An 18,583-nucleotide genomic window follows, 5' to 3' on the forward strand; every position below is an offset into this window, starting at 1 on the left:
TTGATGTGGGATCCTAGCCCTTATTCCGTTTAACAGTGCTGAAGTTGGCTTTGATTATCAAAAAAATTATATTTCAAGAATACAACAACACTAGTTCACTTAGAGCTAAAAAATGTATTTAAACTGGTGTTGAGTTTAAAAAATACAAATTATATTAAAAAAACAGCAGGGGTTGGTAAATCTGGCTAACAGACATATCAAAATGATTCGATCATGGCTGTATATAACCAAACCCCTCGTTAGTGTAGAACGCCATTATTTTGAGATAAAACTAAACTCGGGTCAAAAAGGATCAGGTTAATATCGTTAAAAAGAAAAAGGCCGTCAAAAAAGCAAATAAGGCTCCACACACTCTTCCAAATAGAACATCAGGTACTTTTCCCAATAATAACCATCAAGAGTTTAATTCAAGTCGGGTCAAACCGTCTCAGGGTAAATATATGGGCAGCACAGAACGGAATGAAGGTACTTATCAAAGCCAATACCATCATTATAGTGACTCTCCGAGAAGGGAAAGAGGTAGTGGGAGAAATGGTGCTGAAAGTCAATATTATGGCCCCAATCAGGGACCAAGGAATCATCATGGTATTCGCCACTACTCAGACAGAGGTGGGGATGAATACGATGATGAGAGCGACTCAGATTTGAGAAACCATTACTTTCCCTTAAGGGATAGGGATGGACCACACAATTCTAGTCGTGTAGATTATGAGAGGGCCAACCAGACGCAAGAACTCTATAGGCTGGGCCCTTCAAGAGATTTTCCTCTGGACCAACAGGGCACCCACATGAACGATAATTGGGGTTTTCCCAGGGCCAGTCAAGGCGTAAAAAGATCTGTAGAAAACAAAGAGGGTGCCGAGGGGGGAGGAGAACAAGAACCAAAGAAACCAAGGACATAGGAGACTTGGGTATCTACAACCTGAGTTCCCACACTTTGACACAGTCAGAATTGTCATTGTTGGATAGAGGACTCAAGTTCGCCCCCCCTAAGAAGTTAAATAAATTTTCCACATACATGGACGTTCACCGTTATGTAAGGAAAATGAATATCAAAAGATATTTTGCAGGCCTTCCCAATAAGGACACTCCAGTAGCTCAACAGTCTTCTATACACTCAGGGCTAACCAACGCATCTACCTGGAATGCTCCGGGGACGCTGGCCCCTTCCCTTAGAGTGTTCAGGGATGTTGTACTTAGGGATCTGGAATCCATTAAAGTCACCAACCAGAAATTGGATCAGGAATTAACCAGGGGATTAGATTCCTATGTAACAACAGTCAAATAGTTATTCGTCCAGCAGACAAGGGGGGAGGTATAGTTGTCATGGACCGTTCAATGTACATCGAAGGGACCATGAAACTGGTTGAAGACCGTGACACCTATTCACTCCTTAGGGGCAACCCAGTAAATCAATATCAGGAAACCTTGGAGGTGTTGGTGAAGAAGGGTTCGGATCTAGGCATATTGAATGAAAAAGAGCAGAAATTTCTTGTCCCTAGGGCACCTAGGACACCAATTCTTTATTGCCTACCCAAGATCCACAAGAGCCTCACTTGCCCCCCTGGACGTCCGATAGTCAGTGGGATAGACTCAGTTACGTCCAGGGTGGGCAAGTATATTGACCACTATCTGCAACCCTTGGTCCAACAAACTCCTTCGTACTTGAAAGATACGAAACAGGTTATCAACATGTTATCTCAGATAAAGCCCAGTGATGATACTTGGTTGGTAACGGCGGACGTAAGTTCGTTATATACCATCATTCCTCACCAATTGGGTATATCAGCTGTTAAACATTATTTAGATGCTCTTTCTGATGTACCTCAAGCTCAGAGAGATTACCTGATTGAATTATTGGAGTATGCTGCAGGGCACAATTATTTCTGGTTCAACCACAATTTCTACCAGCAAATTAGAGGTGTCGCTATGGGCACCAAATACGCGCCTAGCTTGGCTAATCTATTCATGGCCAAGTGGGAGGAGGATGTCGTCTATAAGGACCGTAACCCACACATAATGTTGTGGGCAAGGTACATTGACGAAATCCTCCTCCTATGGAATGGCACCAAGTCCCAACTCGATGAATTTATTGTTTCCTTAAATAATAATGACAGGGGTATCCATCTCGTTCATGAGATGGATAAGGAAACGATAAATTTTCTTGACCTTACTATCAAAAAGGTGGGAGAGAGTTTTTTAACAAAAACTTACTTAAAAAAAACTGATAGAAATTCTTTCATTCCGGTAGGGAGTTGCCACCATCAAAATTGGCTCAATTCGGTTCCCAAGAGCCAATTCATTAGAATGAGGAGAAACTGTACTTCACTTGAAGATTACCAATTTCAATCAGAGGTCCTCAAAACTAGACTAATAGAGAAGGGATATGAGTGCAATAACATGGAGACAATAAGAAGCGAAGTGGCAGAAATTGACCGTTCACAACTTTTGGACCCCACTACTAGGACACGTCAGGATGGCCCTATTGTACCTTTTGTAACTACATACTCAACCCAGCATTATCTTATTAGGAAGATTATTAATAAACATTGGCACCTGTTGGGCAACGACAGGGTTATTAGAACTTTTCTCCCGGATAACCCTCAAGTCATATTTAGAGGTGTTCCCTCGTTAAGGGATAAAATTGCGCCGAATGTAGTGGACCCCCCGACTAAAAAGGTGTCCTTTTTTCAGAGAGGTATTGTTGGATACCATCAGTGTCGCAGGTGTCAAATCTGCACATTAAACAAGGTTACCTCTAAAAAAACTCTGAAGTTTATGTCAACCAGTACCTCTAGGGAACATTCCATAGAACCTTTTATTACTTGTAGTTCAACTGGCATAGTCTATTTGTTACAGTGCCCTTGTGGGCTACAATATATAGGCCGGACCAAGCGGTCCATGCAGGTCCGCTTAGGAGAACATGTAGCCAATATAAGATCAGGTTTTGATAAACATTCAGTATCACATCATTATGATCTATGCCATAATAGGAATCCAGAGGGAACCCTTTTTCTTGACATAGACAAATATGATGCCCATTGGAAAGGTGGTTCCCTAGTAAGAGAGTTGTCCAGGCTAGAAATGGCCTGGATACATTGTGTATGTACATACACTCCATATGGCTTAAACGTAGATATTGATGTCAACGCCTTTATTGACAACAGTTAGGGCACTATAGAAGTAGAATTGTATTATAGTCATCTATTGTCATCTACTACTGTTGTAAACTACACTTGACTTCCGGGGTATCAGGACCTATATCAAAATTAAATTATCTACCATATGGAGCTACGGGGCCACTAGTTTAAAATATTTTTCTTTCTCTTTTTTTTTCACATTTTTTTATTTTTTTTTCCTTTTTTTTATTTTTTTTTTTTCATATTTTTTCATTCTCTCAATTCGAATAGTTTTATTCTTTTTTCTTCTCTCTGGTAAATGCAAATCTTGCTCTATCATTGGCCTGTCATTGGGCTCATGTCAAGCAAATGGCTTACCAGTAATATTTTGTTTTCAGATCACTATTTGCCACAAGTGATTTGGTATCTTCAAAATAGCATATAATTAGTTTTACGGAGTACTTCAATGATACACTTCTTTGACTCAATTTTTGCTATCATATTAATTATTCTATACTGTTATAATTAGCAGTTAGAGTAAATTTTACTGCAATATGGGTTTAAATACCCAGATGCACTCTTCATAGCATTATAGTTTGATAGGATTTATAAATTTAGTTTTATCTCAAAATAATGGCGTTCTACACTAACGAGGGGTTTGGTTATATAGCAACAAAAGGGAATTTGGGACTTTAAATGAAACAGTGGGCTGAATGGGGACAAAGTAATGAAACAAGCCATAGATGAAATGTTCATGTATTGAGAAAGTAGAATATTTGGTAGAAACAAATAACTTGTACAAAAGTACAGAACATACATTTCATACATAATACAATAATTGATATAAAATACATTAAATAAATAACAGTCCATGACAACATATATAGCCACATAGAGGTTGGGCATAACCACGCAATAGGTGAAGTATAAAATGTAAATAGATCATAGAAGTACTGGTTGATCAGAATGGGTCCCATAAACGCGTATAGCTACATCTTTGTAAGCCCGACGCGGCGTTTCGTGTATATAAAAAACACTCATCAGGGGCGGATGTAGTGGGATATCTGGAATACAGATTTGATTAGTGATCAAGGTATTAAAATTGGATCCACCAAAAAAGAGGTAGTAAGTCAATTCTGGTTACTTACATAGTATGTCAAAGTGGTAATGTAAATACAGTTAAGACCAAACATATGCCTGTCCCGGGACAGAGGTGGCAGACCAGCAGGCAAACAGCAGAGCGCATAAAGCATCCCTCCCAGACAGCACAGCGACCATGGGTAAAGTAAAATTGTAGTGTATCCTTATAGTACAGGTAGGTATCTGTAATGAATGAATGAATAGGTCCATCAAACAGTGACCCACATAGTAGGGGGATAAGGGCATAACAAATACATTAAAATTAACAAAGGATACCTGGAATGCGAGTAGGATGGCCACAGCTAGTGACAGCTGTAAGGCCTGCATAGAAAATGGCCACTGGCTGAAGAGCTGGGAAGGTGCTTAAATACGTCCAGCAAATGCACCAGACTGCCCCCAACGTCACGTCAGCTGACCAGTGTGGGGGCGGGGCCCTCAATCAGACAGCACAATTGCCTGTACTGAAGAGATGCTGCACACACCCACTTGATCAGCTGTGATGGATACTAGCCATACAACAGGGCGACGCCCAATAAGGACATCACTCGGATGGCACGTAACGCCGATGCACTGACGGTAACCGCCCATCCCCCCAAAGGGGGGGAAAGGGAAGCACAGTGAGTGCATCGCAATCCCGGGATGCAGACAAAAAAAAAAAAAAAAAGGTCTAAACAGTGCGTGATGTTTGCAAGCAGCTAAGTGGTGTGTTCAGCAACTGAATGGCAAATTAAACCATAATTAAAGTATGCCGTTTGTGTGGACAGATTATGCACACTGTGCACGGACAGCCCCATATAGGGCTGGCAGGGGAACACTGCCAGCTGCCGATCACTGTTTCCATCCCTGGTACTATAAGAAAAAAGGGGGGGACCACCCGAAGGTGTTTGGGACTTTAAATGAGAATACGTCTGTGATGTATCTCCATCCTTGTGTCTTGGACTTTATATGAGATTACATCCATACTATATCTCCATCCCGTATGCGGAAAATTGCAACAAAGGGAATTTGGGACTTTAAATGAAACAGTGGGCTGAATGGGGACAAAGTAATGAAACAAGCCATAGATGAAATGTTCATGTATTGAGAAAGTAGAATATTTGGTAGAAACAAATAACTTGTACAAAAGTACAGAACATACATTTCATACATAATACAATAATTGATATAAAATACATTAAATAAATAACAGTCCATGACAACATATATAGCCACATAGAGGTTGGGCATAACCACGCAATAGGTGAAGTATAAAATGTAAATAGATCATAGAAGTACTGGTTGATCAGAATGGGTCCCATAAACGCGTATAGCTACATCTTTGTAAGCCTGACGCGGCGTTTCGTGTATATAAAAAACACTCATCAGGGGCGGATGTAGTGGGATATCTGGAATACAGATTTGATTAGTGATCAAGGTATTAAAATTGGATCCACCAAAAAAGAGGTAGTAAGTCAATTCTGGTTACTTACATAGTATGTCAAAGTGGTAATGTAAATACAGTTAAGACCAAACATATGCCTGTCCCGGGACAGAGGTGGCAGACCAGCAGGCAAACAGCAGAGCGCATAAAGCATCCCTCCCAGACAGCACAGCGACCATGGGTAAAGTAAAATTGTAGTGTATCCTTATAGTACAGGTAGGTATCTGTAATGAATGAATGAATAGGTCCATCAAACAGTGACCCACATAGTAGGGGGATAAGGGCATAACAAATACATTAAAATTAACAAAGGATACCTGGAATGCGAGTAGGATGGCCACAGCTAGTGACAGCTGTAAGGCCTGCATAGAAAATGGCCACTGGCTGAAGAGCTGGGAAGGTGCTTAAATACGTCCAGCAAATGCACCAGACTGCCCCCAACGTCACGTCAGCTGACCAGTGTGGGGGCGGGGCCCTCAATCAGACAGCACAATTGCCTGTACTGAAGAGATGCTGCACACACCCACTTGATCAGCTGTGATGGATACTAGCCATACAACAGGGCGACGCCCAATAAGGACATCACTCGGATGGCACGTAACGCCGATGCACTGACGGTAACCGCCCATCCCCCCAAAGGGAGGGAAAGGGAAGCACAGTGAGTGCATCGCAATCCCGGGATGCAGACAAAAAAAAAAAAAAAAGGTCTAAACAGTGCGTGATGTTTGCAAGCAGCTAAGTGGTGTGTTCAGCAACTGAATGGCAAATTAAACCATAATTAAAGTATGCCGTTTGTGTGGACAGATTATGCACACTGTGCACGGACAGCCCCATATAGGGCTGGCAGGGGAACACTGCCAGCTGCCGATCACTGTTTCCATCCCTGGTACTATAAGAAAAAAGGGGGGGACCACCCGAAGGTGTTTGGGACTTTAAATGAGAATACGTCTGTGATGTATCTCCATCCTTGTGTCTTGGACTTTATATGAGATTACATCCATACTATATCTCCATCCCGTATGCGGAAAATTGCAACAAAGGGAATTTGGGACTTTAAATGAAACAGTGGGCTGAATGGGGACAAAGTAATGAAACAAGCCATAGATGAAATGTTCATGTATTGAGAAAGTAGAATATTTGGTAGAAACAAATAACTTGTACAAAAGTACAGAACATACATTTCATACATAATACAATAATTGATATAAAATACATTAAATAAATAACAGTCCATGACAACATATATAGCCACATAGAGGTTGGGCATAACCACGCAATAGGTGAAGTATAAAATGTAAATAGATCATAGAAGTACTGGTTGATCAGAATGGGTCCCATAAACGCGTATAGCTACATCTTTGTAAGCCCGACGCGGCGTTTCGTGTATATAAAAAACACTCATCAGGGGCGGATGTAGTGGGATATCTGGAATACAGATTTGATTAGTGATCAAGGTATTAAAATTGGATCCACCAAAAAAGAGGTAGTAAGTCAATTCTGGTTACTTACATAGTATGTCAAAGTGGTAATGTAAATACAGTTAAGACCAAACATATGCCTGTCCCGGGACAGAGGTGGCAGACCAGCAGGCAAACAGCAGAGCGCATAAAGCATCCCTCCCAGACAGCACAGCGACCATGGGTAAAGTAAAATTGTAGTGTATCCTTATAGTACAGGTAGGTATCTGTAATGAATGAATGAATAGGTCCATCAAACAGTGACCCACATAGTAGGGGGATAAGGGCATAACAAATACATTAAAATTAACAAAGGATACCTGGAATGCGAGTAGGATGGCCACAGCTAGTGACAGCTGTAAGGCCTGCATAGAAAATGGCCTCTGGCTGAAGAGCTGGGAAGGTGCTTAAATACGTCCAGCAAATGCACCAGACTGCCCCCAACGTCACGTCAGCTGACCAGTGTGGGGGCGGGGCCCTCAATCAGACAGCACAATTGCCTGTACTGAAGAGATGCTGCACACACCCACTTGATCAGCTGTGATGGATACTAGCCATACAACAGGGCGACGCCCAATAAGGACATCACTCGGATGGCACGTAACGCCGATGCACTGACGGTAACCGCCCATCCCCCCAAAGGGGGGGAAAGGGAAGCACAGTGAGTGCATCGCAATCCCGGGATGCAGACAAAAAAAAAAAAAAAGGTCTAAACAGTGCGTGATGTTTGCAAGCAGCTAAGTGGTGTGTTCAGCAACTGAATGGCAAATTAAACCATAATTAAAGTATGCCGTTTGTGTGGACAGATTATGCACACTTTGCACGGACAGCCCCATATAGGGCTGGCAGGGGAACACTGCCAGCTGCCGATCACTGTTTCCATCCCTGGTACTATAAGAAAAAAGGGGGGGACCACCCGAAGGTGTTTGGGACTTTAAATGAGAATACGTCTGTGATGTATCTCCATCCTTGTGTCTTGGACTTTATATGAGATTACATCCATACTATATCTCCATCCCGTATGCGGAAAATTGCAACAAAGGGAATTTGGGACTTTAAATGAAACAGTGGGCTGAATGGGGACAAAGTAATGAAACAAGCCATAGATGAAATGTTCATGTATTGAGAAAGTAGAATATTTGGTAGAAACAAATAACTTGTACAAAAGTACAGAACATACATTTCATACATAATACAATAATTGATATAAAATACATTAAATAAATAACAGTCCATGACAACATATATAGCCACATAGAGGTTGGGCATAACCACGCAATAGGTGAAGTATAAAATGTAAATAGATCATAGAAGTACTGGTTGATCAGAATGGGTCCCATAAACGCGTATAGCTACATCTTTGTAAGCCCGACGCGGCGTTTCGTGTATATAAAAAACACTCATCAGGGGCGGATGTAGTGGGATATCTGGAATACAGATTTGATTAGTGATCAAGGTATTAAAATTGGATCCACCAAAAAAGAGGTAGTAAGTCAATTCTGGTTACTTACATAGTATGTCAAAGTGGTAATGTAAATACAGTTAAGACCAAACATATGCCTGTCCCGGGACAGAGGTGGCAGACCAGCAGGCAAACAGCAGAGCGCATAAAGCATCCCTCCCAGACAGCACAGCGACCATGGGTAAAGTAAAATTGTAGTGTATCCTTATAGTACAGGTAGGTATCTGTAATGAATGAATGAATAGGTCCATCAAACAGTGACCCACATAGTAGGGGGATAAGGGCATAACAAATACATTAAAATTAACAAAGGATACCTGGAATGCGAGTAGGATGGCCACAGCTAGTGACAGCTGTAAGGCCTGCATAGAAAATGGCCACTGGCTGAAGAGCTGGGAAGGTGCTTAAATACGTCCAGCAAATGCACCAGACTGCCCCCAACGTCACGTCAGCTGACCAGTGTGGGGGCGGGGCCCTCAATCAGACAGCACAATTGCCTGTACTGAAGAGATGCTGCACACACCCACTTGATCAGCTGTGATGGATACTAGCCATACAACAGGGCGACGCCCAATAAGTATAATGTTAGGTGTAATGGCGCTAAAACACTAAAAAACTTAAAAAGACTTTAAAACAATAATCTCATCACTAGGCCCATTAATAAATAAGGAAATGTGTACGTAGTAGATCCTCCAATATATGTGAATAAATGTGTTCCACTCTGGGTAAAATCCTGGAATACCATCCGTCATTCACAAAAATGTGGAGGGTATTTATAGTGGTAAATAATAATACGTAACCAATAATGCGTGAACAACTGTGCCAAAACACTGCACAATGTTGCAACAATGTAATCAAAAGTGGATAGTGAAAACAAATCCAATAATATTATAACACCAAAACCACTAATCTAATTAAAGTGCAGCGTGCAATGATTAAAGTGCAAAAATATTAGTTTAAGTGATCCATAATACAAATAGATGACATGCAAACTGCAGCATGAAAATAAATAAATGTCCAGTGAGGTAATAAAATATTACCAATGTCTCTAATAGTCCACCAATTGAAGTAGGAGTAGAGACAAAGTGACAATGATAAAGTGTTCCAGTGCATAAAATAATAAAAAATACAAATTCATGGATGAATGTTCAGTGAAAAAATTGTGCTCCAAATCACAGGTCCTTATATCAACAGCGTTCAGTGATCAAATGCTGGATATGCATGCATGTTAAAACTTCCACCATCAGGCTTCCCAGAAGTGTCGGACAGACTAGGTGTTCCAGCCCCTTACCTCAAAGCGGCTTGTAATCAAGCCTAAATAGATATCTCCCAGGCAGTCTGCTGTTCATCAAACACCTCAGTTCCACGATTCAAACACGGCTGCTTGAAGTCTCTCAGAGGGAATACAAAGCAAGGGGAGCCTCCATAGTGCAGTATTATTAAAACATTTATTGAAAAAAACAAGTAAACACTCACAGTAAGGTAATGAAAAAGTCGGCGTGTACGATCTAAGTGTCAACCCGCTTTGCGGCCGCGAGCGGGTGACGTCACCAGCAGCTCCTCCACGTCCTCACGCGTATCGCAACTGTTACACGTTGCTTACTCATAGGATGGAGAGCGGCTGGCACGGAGGTGACTTATATAGCGCCAAATGGCGTCCTAATAATTCCAAGCTTGAACAGTTTAATACTTAAATTCTGATGTGCAGTGCAGGTACTTCTGAAATGTTTAATACAGTTAAGCAGGATTAAAAATAGAAAAATAAAAAATGCATAATAGTAGAGACACGCTCAGAGTGCTCCCTCTGGTGGTCAATATACGGTAATGTGACATACAATCAACAAAGGCAGAGGGTGTATAGACACCTTTTGATTAGGCTGGAGATTAGCAATTCACATATGTAGCATCTACTGAAGACAATAAAAGAGAGGAAAAGTGAGTATAAACAATCAATCCAAATAACCCCAGGAGCATTTTAACCAATCCGATCCAGGTCAGTCAGAGCAATGACCACATAACATAGTCACTGAAATTTATGCTTGTAGACCAACATATCAGCGCAATGAAAAGGATAAATATAGTCATATAGAGAATAAAAGCCAGATATTACAAACGTAAAAATGGGGTTCAGGGTCATGTACTGCCAAATTAAATAGCAACTACTTCATTAAAATCATTAGAATCATTAAAAACGTTAAAATGTTAAAAAGGGTCTAAAAAGCAGGAGAAAAAATTCTAATAATTGGATATAAAGCAATTCAAGTCGAATTCCACATTGTGTCCATGAGGGGTTAAAGTGCATAGTTCGTGTATCCAGCGTGATTCTGCCTGGCTGATTTTTTGCACTTTATTATCTCCTCTCCAGTGTGGTTTATATTTCTCAATGCCCCATACCATTAATGAGGAGGGGTCTTTATTATGGTAACGTTCATAATGGCGGGACAAACTATGTTTGGGGTACCCATTTTTTATATTTTGAGTATGTTCACGTAGTCTTTTCCATAGATTTCTTTTTGTTCTGCCAACATACTGTATTTTACATGGACATTCAAGGAGGTACACTACCCCTTCCGTATCACAGGAAATAAAATCTTTAATTTTATATTCTTTGCCTGTGACACTGGATTTGAAGCCTTCCTTTTTATTTTTACTCTCTTTCGTGTGTTTGCATGTAAAACATCTCTTACAAGGATAATATCCTTTTTCATTAAAAATGAGAAGCTCTTTTTTTCCGGAGGATCCAGTACATTCTTGGCTATTATATCCCTTAGAGTAGGGGCCCTTCTGTATGTGAATATTGGTTTTTCTGGTAAGACTGATGACAAATGACGATCCGCTTTCACAATATGCCAATATTTTTTACAAATTGCTTCCAATTGTTTGTGCTGGACACTATAGTCCATTATCAGTGGTACTTTTCCAGCAAAGGCATTGTTCTTTACGGAGTCCTGAATAAGTGTAACTCTGTCTAGAGCGGCAACATCTTTAATTTTTTTCTCAATATAGTCTTCTTTATAACCCTTTTCAATAAATCTTTTACCAATAAAATCAGCTTGTTCCAAAAATACATCAGTCTTTGTGCAGTTTCTCCTTAATCTTAAAAACTGCCCCTTGGGAATGTTCTCCAACCAGGGAGTGTGGTGACAGCTATCCAAGGGTAAGTAGCTATTTCTGTCCACGGTTTTGAAATGCGTTTTAGTTACTAACTTACTCCCTTCTCTGGCAATTTCCAAGTCCAGAAAGCTAATTTTCTCGTCACTAATCTCCCAGGTTAGTTTAATATTTTTTTCATTGGAATTCAAATAAAAACCAAAATCTAAAAGGCTCTCCCTGTCTCCTGACCAAATAATTAAAATATCATCAATAAAACGCCGGTATAAAAGTAGTTGTTGTGGTTTTCTATTATATAAAACTTCAGCTTCCCATTCGGCCATATACAGGTTTGCCACACTGGGAGCATACTTGGCTCCCATCGCTATCCCACAAGTTTGTTTAAAATAATCATCACAATACCAAAAATAATTGTGGTCAAGACTGTATTCCAAGCACTTCAGTAAAAAACTCTTTTGTGTGTTTTTTAGATCACTAAGACCATTTAGCGCCCAATTCGTGGCTTGGATTGCTTCTTCATGGTTGATGATGGTATACAGAGATGAAACATCGGCTGTAGCCATATAAATAGAGCTTCCGTCAACAGAGATAGTATCAAGTAGTTGGATCAGGTGTTTTGTATCTCTCAGGTACGATTCCGTTTTCTTCACTAGGGGTTGTAGAAACCAGTCTATATATTCACCTATTCTCGCACCCACGGAGTTTATGCCATTAACAATCGGCCTACCCGGTGGGTCCTCTCTAGACTTGTGAATTTTAGGAAGTGTATATAGAACTGGGATTTTACATCCTACTGGTTGTAGATATTTTGCTTCTTTTTTGTTTAGAAGTCCTTTTTTCGTACCCCTCTTGACCAGGCTTGCTAGATCTTCCTTATAGCGTACAATGGGATTTCCTGGAAGTTTTAGGTAAGTGGTGGTGTCATTTAGTTGGCGCTCAATTTCCTTCATATAGGTAGCTTTCGATTGAATGACAATGGCCCCTCCCTTATCAGCTTGCCTAACCACCACATCTTTCCTTTCTTCTAGTTTGCGTATCCCATTCTTAAAATCTCCTGGATCAGATATTTTCTTTATTTTAAGGTCATGTAGATCTTTCAGTACCATTCGCCTGAACGCTTCAATGTGTCCATCATTACTAATAGGTGGATTGAACACCGATTTGTTTCTTAGATTACTATATACAATGTCATTCTCTTCAGTAGTTATTCTTGTTGTCCCATCTCCTGGTTTGTTCATCATATACTTCTTGATATGTAGGTTCCTAGCAAATTTGTTGATATCAACATATGCATCGAATTTATTAAAGTTCTTCTTTGGAGCATATTTTAGGCCTTTATCCAGTACTTTAATTTCCTCTTTGGTAAGTTCTACTCCGCTGATGTTGATAATTCCTTCTCCCACTGGTTTCATCTTCTTCTGCTTCTTCTTTCCCGCTCTGCATCCTCTCCTTGGTTTCCGTGCCTTCCAGATTGATTTTCCTGGGTTCTTTGTGGTGTTCTCCTCGTTTTCTCCTCTCTGTTCCGATTCTTCTGGATATCCTGATTCCTGGGATCTCCTTTCCTCATTTCCCATGATCTCGGTTCTGGACTCCAATTCCTGGATCTCTGTACCCCATTCTCTCGGTGACGCCTCGGGGATTCTTGGCGTCTCTGCTCTAAAAAACGCCGGGGGGAAGCATTTCTATTTTCTCTCCCATAGGAGAAATGCCGATTAGGTGATCTCCTATTTTCATACTGTCTTGGAGTTCTTCCTCCTCCCCCATCATCTCTTCTGAGCTGGTCATAATAATTCTGAACAGGTACATTATATGAGTAATCATATCCTCTTCTGTCATCATATTGGTAATAGTTTCCTTCCCGTCTCTGGTTTCCATAATAGTTACCATCTTGATGTACTTGATTTCTCCATGGGGGTGTCCGTGATCTTCCCCTATTTGGTAAATGTTGGAACGGTCTTGGGGCATTATAGGCGTTATGATTATGCCCATTCTTCTTCCAGAAGGGTTTCCAACCATTATTCCCATTTTTTTGGGGTTTTTGGTTCGGGGTGTTGGTCCCTTGATTTATCTCCACGGTTTTAACCTTCTGGTTAGTTTCTTTTATAATGTTTGGATTCTCTCCTGTATCCTGATCAGGTGTACTTCTATTTGAGACAGTCCCAGATTCATCCAATTTATTTTGCCATTTGAATACTAGGTCGTCTTCATAGTCTTTCATGTCCCTTTGGTATTTTCTTTTTTTCCTAGCTACTGTCTCCTTATCTTTTTGTTCCATGTCGCGCTGAAGTTGTTTTGACAGAGCTATAAATTCTGGTTTTTCCTCGCTACCCTTTAAATTATTTTTTATCTCAAGTAGCGTACGGTCTATTGCTCTGATTTTGCGCTGTTTTCTTTTTATCAATAATCCTAATAACTCAAGCCCTTTGTCATTAAAAAATTTAAACCACTCATCAGTGGCTTCTTTATCTGTTAGGCCATCATTGATGGGTACATCCCACCTGAGTCTCCTAGGGATCAATCTATCCTTAATATACTTTTCGTGGGTAGCAATATCCCACCAGGCATTGATCTTTTTCTCCATTAGATGTCCCATTTTTCTGAAAGAATGTTCAATATTCCCAATTGGATTCTCTTCTGGTTTCTCAAAAATATTTTCTAAATTAATTTCTCTATCCTCAAGATAGCTAAAAACCTCCATGATATGCTGCACAGGTAATGTAGATCTAAAGACAAATATGATAAGAGGGGGGAACCAATGCGCAAGTCACCCTAATCAAGGATAGTTTTAAATTAAAAAACTAAAACTAAAATTAATAAATAGCAGCCACGACGAAAAGTGTTCACACACTCAAAGCAGATAGTATAATGTTAGGTGTAATGGCGCTAAAACACTAAAAAACTTAAAAAGACTTTAAAACAATAATCTCATCACTAGGCCCATTAATAAATAAGGAAATGTGTACGTAGTAGATCCTCCAATATATGTGAATAAATGTGTTCCACTCTGGGTAAAATCCTGGAATACCATCCGTCATTCACAAAAATGTGGAGGGTATTTATAGTGGTAAATAATAATACGTAACCAATAATGCGTGAACAACTGTGCCAAAACACTGCACAATGTTGCAACAATGTAATCAAAAGTGGATAGTGAAAACAAATCCAATAATATTATAACACCAAAACCACTAATCTAATTAAAGTGCAGCGTGCAATGATTAAAGTGCAAAAATATTAGTTTAAGTGATCCATAATACAAATAGATGACATGCAAACTGCAGCATGAAAATAAATAAATGTCCAGTGAGGTAATAAAATATTACCAATGTCTCTAATAGTCCACCAATTGAAGTAGGAGTAGAGACAAAGTGACAATGATAAAGTGTTCCAGTGCATAAAATAATAAAAAATACAAATTCATGGATGAATGTTCAGTGAAAAAATTGTGCTCCAAATCACAGGTCCTTATATCAACAGCGTTCAGTGATCAAATGCTGGATATGCATGCATGTTAAAACTTCCACCATCAGGCTTCCCAGAAGTGTCGGACAGACTAGGTGTTCCAGCCCCTTACCTCAAAGCGGCTTGTAATCAAGCCTAAATAGATATCTCCCAGGCAGTCTGCTGTTCATCAAACACCTCAGTTCCACGATTCAAACACGGCTGCTTGAAGTCTCTCAGAGGGAATACAAAGCAAGGGGAGCCTCCATAGTGCAGTATTATTAAAACATTTATTGAAAAAAACAAGTAAACACTCACAGTAAGGTAATGAAAAAGTCGGCGTGTACGATCTAAGTGTCAACCCGCTTTGCGGCCGCGAGCGGGTGACGTCACCAGCAGCTCCTCCACGTCCTCACGCGTATCGCAACTGTTACACGTTGCTTACTCATAGGATGGAGAGCGGCTGGCACGGAGGTGACTTATATAGCGCCAAATGGCGTCCTAATAATTCCAAGCTTGAACAGTTTAATACTTAAATTCTGATGTGCAGTGCAGGTACTTCTGAAATGTTTAATACAGTTAAGCAGGATTAAAAATAGAAAAATAAAAAATGCATAATAGTAGAGACACGCTCAGAGTGCTCCCTCTGGTGGTCAATATACGGTAATGTGACATACAATCAACAAAGGCAGAGGGTGTATAGACACCTTTTGATTAGGCTGGAGATTAGCAATTCACATATGTAGCATCTACTGAAGACAATAAAAGAGAGGAAAAGTGAGTATAAACAATCAATCCAAATAACCCCAGGAGCATTTTAACCAATCCGATCCAGGTCAGTCAGAGCAATGACCACATAACATAGTCACTGAAATTTATGCTTGTAGACCAACATATCAGCGCAATGAAAAGGATAAATATACTCATATAGAGAATAAAAGCCAGATATTACAAACGTAAAAATGGGGTTCAGGGTCATGTACTGCCAAATTAAATAGCAACTACTTCATTAAAATCATTAGAATCATTAAAAACGTTAAAATGTTAAAAAGGGTCTAAAAAGCAGGAGAAAAAATTCTAATAATTGGATATAAAGCAATTCAAGTCGAATTCCACATTGTGTCCATGAGGGGTTAAAGTGCATAGTTCGTGTATCCAGCGTGATTCTGCCTGGCTGATTTTTTGCACTTTATTATCTCCTCTCCAGTGTGGTTTATATTTCTCAATGCCCCATACCATTAATGAGGAGGGGTCTTTATTATGGTAACGTTCATAATGGCGGGACAAACTATGTTTGGGGTACCCATTTTTTATATTTTGAGTATGTTCACGTAGTCTTTTCCATAGATTTCTTTTTGTTCTGCCAACATACTGTATTTTACATGGACATTCAAGGAGGTACACTACCCCTTCCGTATCACAGGAAATAAAATCTTTAATTTTATATTCTTTGCCTGTGACACTGGATTTGAAGCCTTCCTTTTTCTTTTTACTCTCTTTCGTGTGTTTGCATGTAAAACATCTCTTACAAGGATAATATCCTTTTTCATTAAAAAATGAGAAGCTCTTTTTTTCCGGAGGATCCAGTACATTCTTGGCTATTATATCCCTTAGAGTAGGGGCCCTTCTGTATGTGAATATTGGTTTTTCTGGTAAGACTGATGACAAATGACGATCCGCTTTCACAATATGCCAATATTTTTTACAAATTGCTTCCAATTGTTTGTGCTGGACACTATAGTCCATTATCAGTGGTACTTTTCCAGCAAAGGCATTGTTCTTTACGGAGTCCTGAATAAGTGTAACTCTGTCTAGAGCGGCAACATCTTTAATTTTTTTCTCAATATAGTCTTCTTTATAACCCTTTTCAATAAATCTTTTACCAATAAAATCAGCTTGTTCCAAAAATACATCAGTCTTTGTGCAGTTTCTCCTTAATCTTAAAAACTGCCCCTTGGGAATGTTCTCCAACCAGGGAGTGTGGTGACAGCTATCCAAGGGTAAGTAGCTATTTCTGTCCACGGTTTTGAAATGCGTTTTAGTTACTAACTTACTCCCTTCTCTGGCAATTTCCAAGTCCAGAAAGCTAATTTTCTCGTCACTAATCTCCCAGGTTAGTTTAATATTTTTTTCATTGGAATTCAAATAAAAACCAAAATCTAAAAGGCTCTCCCTGTCTCCTGACCAAATAATTAAAATATCATCAATAAAACGCCGGTATAAAAGTAGTTGTTGTGGTTTTCTATTATATAAAACTTCAGCTTCCCATTCGGCCATATACAGGTTTGCCACACTGGGAGCATACTTGGCTCCCATCGCTATCCCACAAGTTTGTTTAAAATAATCATCACAATACCAAAAATAATTGTGGTCAAGACTGTATTCCAAGCACTTCAGTAAAAAACTCTTTTGTGTGTTTTTTAGATCACTAAGACCATTTAGCGCCCAATTCGTGGCTTGGATTGCTTCTTCATGGTTGATGATGGTATACAGAGATGAAACATCGGCTGTAGCCATATAAATAGAGCTTCCGTCAACAGAGATAGTATCAAGTAGTTGGATCAGGTGTTTTGTATCTCTCAGGTACGATTCCGTTTTCTTCACTAGGGGTTGTAGAAACCAGTCTATATATTCACCTATTCTCGCACCCACGGAGTTTATGCCATTAACAATCGGCCTACCCGGTGGGTCCTCTCTAGACTTGTGAATTTTAGGAAGTGTATATAGAACTGGGATTTTACATCCTACTGGTTGTAGATATTTTGCTTCTTTTTTGTTTAGAAGTCCTTTTTTCGTACCCCTCTTGACCAGGCTTGCTAGATCTTCCTTATAGCGTACAATGGGATTTCCTGGAAGTTTTAGGTAAGTGGTGGTGTCATTTAGTTGGCGCTCAATTTCCTTCATATAGGTAGCTTTCGATTGAATGACAATGGCCCCTCCCTTATCAGCTTGCCTAACCACCACATCTTTCCTTTCTTCTAGTTTGCGTATCCCATTCTTAAAATCTCCTGGATCAGATATTTTCTTTATTTTAAGGTCATGTAGATCTTTCAGTACCATTCGCCTGAACGCTTCAATGTGTCCATCATTACTAATAGGTGGATTGAACACCGATTTGTTTCTTAGATTACTATATACAATGTCATTCTCTTCAGTAGTTATTCTTGTTGTCCCATCTCCTGGTTTGTTCATCATATACTTCTTGATATGTAGGTTCCTAGCAAATTTGTTGATATCAACATATGCATCGAATTTATTAAAGTTCTTCTTTGGAGCATATTTTAGGCCTTTATCCAGTACTTTAATTTCCTCTTTGGTAAGTTCTACTCCGCTGATGTTGATAATTCCTTCTCCCACTGGTTTCATCTTCTTCTGCTTCTTCTTTCCCGCTCTGCATCCTCTCCTTGGTTTCCGTGCCTTCCAGATTGATTTT

The 18,583-nt window shown here is 39.8% G+C and overlaps 4 long non-coding RNA genes across 4 annotated transcripts; all 4 read right to left on the minus strand.

Annotated features, from left to right (window-relative positions):
• Positions 1-4,148: 4,148 nt before the first annotated feature.
• LOC120924917 lies at positions 4,149-4,839 on the minus strand. The gene is made up of 3 exons (XR_005746466.1): positions 4,536-4,839; positions 4,268-4,442; positions 4,149-4,183 (listed from the first exon to the last, which is right to left on the minus strand). It is a non-coding gene; the product is annotated as an uncharacterized LOC120924917 (long non-coding RNA).
• Positions 4,840-5,609: 770 nt separating this feature from the next.
• On the minus strand, positions 5,610-6,300 carry LOC120924918. The gene is made up of 3 exons (XR_005746467.1): positions 5,997-6,300; positions 5,729-5,903; positions 5,610-5,644 (listed from the first exon to the last, which is right to left on the minus strand). It is a non-coding gene; the product is annotated as an uncharacterized LOC120924918 (long non-coding RNA).
• A 769-nt stretch (positions 6,301-7,069) lies between these two features.
• On the minus strand, positions 7,070-7,518 carry LOC120924919. Its single transcript, XR_005746468.1, has 3 exons — positions 7,457-7,518; positions 7,189-7,363; positions 7,070-7,104 (listed from the first exon to the last, which is right to left on the minus strand). It is a non-coding gene; the product is annotated as an uncharacterized LOC120924919 (long non-coding RNA).
• A 1,010-nt stretch (positions 7,519-8,528) lies between these two features.
• LOC120942783 lies at positions 8,529-9,170 on the minus strand. Its single transcript, XR_005750256.1, has 3 exons — positions 8,916-9,170; positions 8,648-8,822; positions 8,529-8,563 (listed from the first exon to the last, which is right to left on the minus strand). It is a non-coding gene; the product is annotated as an uncharacterized LOC120942783 (long non-coding RNA).
• Between the last annotated feature and the right edge of the window lie 9,413 nt (positions 9,171-18,583).

This window comes from Rana temporaria, chromosome 1 (assembly GCF_905171775.1).
Source record: "Rana temporaria chromosome 1, aRanTem1.1, whole genome shotgun sequence".
Lineage (NCBI taxonomy): Eukaryota > Metazoa > Chordata > Amphibia > Anura > Ranidae > Rana > Rana temporaria.